The sequence below is a fragment of the Zeus faber genome (assembly GCF_960531495.2).
Source record: "Zeus faber genome assembly, chromosome: 2".
Taxonomy (NCBI): domain Eukaryota; kingdom Metazoa; phylum Chordata; class Actinopteri; order Zeiformes; family Zeidae; genus Zeus; species Zeus faber.
Genome location: NC_137189.1, coordinates 31,385,268 through 31,389,643, shown reverse-complemented (window position 1 = coordinate 31,389,643; position 4,376 = coordinate 31,385,268).

Below are 4,376 nucleotides of genomic sequence, written 5' to 3'. Positions count from 1 at the left end.
ACATTGTGGTGAAATAGAGATAGTCAACACTCTGGAACACACAACTAAATTATCCAGAAGCGATTTTGTGAGAACTCTCCTCACGTGTTTCCTGCAAACCAGAGTTAAATCACGGAGTTAAAGCGGCAATGCTGTGGCTTCTCAATGGGCAATTTCACATAAAGAAATTGTCTTCATGCAGAAATTTTTGGGTCTACAATTGTCAGCAATGTAGTGCTCAATATAGCTTGTTCCATTACAAAAAGTACCACTACATTTGGTCAAATTTGCAAGCAAGGCTGAATGTATATATGAAAATCATTTCAATTCAAACTGCCGGAGAAAAAACCCTAGAGATTAGACACACTACATGAAATGTGACATAAATGGTATCTTAAATAAATCTGTATCTAAGTAAATTCAATAAATCATGTTTCGTTTCATGCTTCCTTTTAGCGCAGGTCGGTGACATCACGGCTTCTCTTCATCATAGCAGACATGTCTTTTAACCCTTCCCCCAATGCCACATTCTCAGTCAATCTCTCTAGTATCTGCTTGTCTCTCTTTCATGTTGTCAGATTGACTCCATGTGTCTCTGTGATTCCCTTGTGTAATCTTGGCTTCCCACCACCTTTCTGTCTTACATTTTCACCCTTTTAGTATAAGTTGTATCTGACGGGGTCTTTGTGCCATGGGTCGAAACAGCTAAACCTGGGATCCATTTGAGACCGCGTGAATTCATTGTACATTGTGCAAATACACAAATGAAAGACTTTTCAAGGACAAAGAATGAATCCATTTTGTAATCGGCAACCCTGTACTTGTTTAAATGCTTTTCCAGGTTTTGTTGAAAGGCTAGCCGGGCAAAGTCACAGGCTGTCATTCTGAAGAGAATATGGATAAATTGCTGAACCACAAAGCGGAGCATCAGCTCAAATAGAGATGTATCAGTCAGATTTTCACTGTTTTCAGCCACACACGATAATGCGTTTAGGTGGATTTGAAGTATATGTTGATAGATAACACACACGCCACTATAACTTACTACAAACACAGTGGAAAATGTTACTGATATAATCTTAAAAGAAAAACAAGAATATACCCTCAGTGAAAGTAAGGAGCTGTTCTCCAATCAGCGATGTGACACATGCTTGGGTTGATGAACTCTGTGCGCTAACGAAACAATCAAAATCAGAGTTTAATGTTGATGACGGACATTTTTAGTAGGGTGGCCTGGATAGTACCTTAGTAGATTGGGCGGGGAAAAAAACCACTGGTAATGTTTGTGGGGAAAAAAACCAAAACAAAAAAAACTAACTAAAATAATTATTTCATGACAACAATGTTAACTTGCTCTCAAAAATGCATCTTGATTCCAAATTGTTTGAAAATGAGCGTGGTTTCAGTGGCCACTCAGTCAATGCAGGGACATAGGACACTGAAAGTGCTAATATACTGTATGACACAATCCTCCCTGCGCGCTTTGTGCTGATTTCAACCAGTAGATGGTGTGCTGAGCCACCCTCAATATTTGCAATGTGTTTCTCAAATGGGGGTATACTACCCCTAGGGGTACTGCAGGGGTGTGTTCCTCCTCCTGCAGGGGGTACTCCAATCCAGTTAAAAAGAATGCATTCAAAGATATTGATTATATATAATGTTTAAAAAAAACAAAAACATACGACGAACATAAAGTACGTGATTAATTTTCTTTTTTTTTCTCCCCAATGCCAGTGAAAGGGGTCCTGAGCTGAAAAAATATCTAAGAGGGGGTACACTACTAAAACAAGTTTGAGAACCACTGATTTAGAGAACAGGCATATATTTGAGTTTAGAATACAAAAACCATGTTCTAATGTGCAAGAACCAAGGAGAGCCCCTCTGCCAGCAGCCCTTTTGGCTGTTTAAGCCAACTAAGTCAATAGTTGTTCAGGGAAAAAGTAAAAAAAAACCAATATGTGACCAGTGGAGTGGCACGTGGGATGACCATTGGTCTCTGTGGAGTGGCTGGTGCCAACCCACACTGCCTCCTTGGGACGCCACTGTGAAGTGAGACTGTTTGGGAGACAAATAAGCTTAAATGTTTGTTCTTCTTGTGTTCTGTTGTCATGTTCCTGCCAGGCAAATAAGATTAAATGTTTCTTCCCCTTGTGTTTTGTTGTCGTGTTCCTCCCAGGGACTCCTTTGACAGATGAGTTATGGCGCCACGGAAATCCCCCCAAAGCCCATCTGGCCAAGGAATCCCCTGTTTGAGGAAAAACTAGACTTGGACGGCCTAAACGGAGAAAAATGGAGAAGGGGGGGTGAAAGAAGGGAAACATAAAGGACGAAGCGTTCTCGTGCTGGGGAAATCCTGGACGCACAAGAGGCGAGAACTTCCTGATTGATGTTCTTCACTGCAGTTGATGAGTGGAGCTGGTTCCTGCATACAGCCTGTTGCTGATTGGTTTCACAGTGGTGTTCATGACGTTTGGGCTTGAGGAGAACCTGGGCTGGGATTCTCCCCTGCGGATCACCTCTCCTCTTACAAGCCTTCCTATATTTACCCTCTGTACCTGCGAAAAATACTGTCACCCACCGTGACCATGTTTTACAAAATGTATAAACATTCCAGTGGGCTGAAGGTGTCGCCTGGCCACAATTTACTTGTTGAGCTATTGCAATTAACGCACGAGATGGAAAGCGACTAAGAGGAAAGCCAATGAAGACAGGCACAACACATTCTGCGAAGATCGACAGCATGTCGTGGGAAGAGGCTGTGGAGGTGCAGGTGTTCCCAACAAGGGTGGATTGAAGGCAAAACCTGGTTGAAGAGGTTAATTTCAACACTTGAGGTTAAATAAAGATGAACTTGGCTGCAAAGCCAAGTTCCAAGTCTGCGGCAACATCAGCTATACAAATCTGACTGGGAAAAAAAAAATCATATCTAAAAAATATGACAAAAGATTTACTGATGACAGAAATGCCAACAGATTCTTTCAATGCCTTATCAGGTTTGCTTGGTTCTTTTCCCTCTTGCTCATTCCAATGTCGACCATTGTTTCAAAAATTATTTGGCTGTCCAATCTGCTGGTCTCTGAATGGATATCGAGATTGATCAGATATGAAACCAAAATTGTTTCCATCAGTTTAAATACTTTCTGAAATTTCTTCTCCAAATATGTCTCAGCTATACATAAATTCCTTCACAGCACTCATGTCTTTTATAACCTGTCCAAGAGTGAAGGATTGTGTGACTTCTGACCTCTGTATTAAAGTTCCTTGTAATGTTGCTGATCACGGCCCTGGGGATTATTCTACTGTTTTGCTCACTGGAAGTTGTTTCTTCATGACAGGGTCGGTCAGCTCAACGTCGTTGTACCATGTGAGATGGCCATCTGCTAATAATTACCCATTAATTCCACCGGGCCGCAGGTCTGTCTTTTAACAAGTCAGCCCCTGAACAGACGCTTTTATTCATCTGACTGCAGTCAGGCGATCCAGTGCTCACAGTCACAACGTGCTCTCTGGTTTGTGTTGAGGAGAGATAGCAGTGTATAACCATGCACTGCACTGGGGTAGAACGAGGCATCTGTGGGTAGAGTAAGGATGTTTACACAAACTGTGAGTAAAACAGATTCCCAAAGTAGAATCCGTATGTGTTGGGAGCCTAGAGCAAGGTTGTTGGTTTGAAACTGCTAGAAGTTAAAAAAGGAACAATGACTTTTTCCATATCCAAAGACTATGGTTTTGATGACAATCAGCAGGATTATCACTCTCTGTCCACAGGGGCTACACATTGACACAAACTAGGAGTACACAGCTCCCTGTGTCCACTGGTAGTTGACTGACATTTCTTGATGATGATGACATACTTTATTGTCCTCTGAATTTTACCAACCCTAGCTCTCAAGGAGCAGTTGGCAGCCACAGCACGTGCCCAGAGCCTAACTCCGGATCTAGAGCCAACAGGAGTATCTGACCCTAACATGCATTTAAGGCTCTGATATTTCTTACTGTGAGGCAAGCAGTGCTATCCACTGAGCATTCATGCTGCAATTATTTTGCAGGGCAACATCCTAAAACAAAAGTTGTCACCTTATGACAAATAGGAAAAGATAAAAGATTATACAACATACTATTTATACACTAGGCAACATCAAATACAATATAAATACAGAGTGCAATGTTTTCTGCAGTAGTTATTTCATCACAAAAACATCAACCACTCTAAAAGCACAGTGAATGGATTGAAGTAGTCACCATACAGTGTATCGTATGTTGTTCATTATTTTGTACATTAAGCTGTAGGCCAAGCCTCAGCCGCTCTGCGTCTTTGCATTTGTGTGCTGCAGTTGCCATTGAGCACTATTAGAGTTTCACTTCACAGAAAGGGGCCTTGGAGAATTTCACAGAAT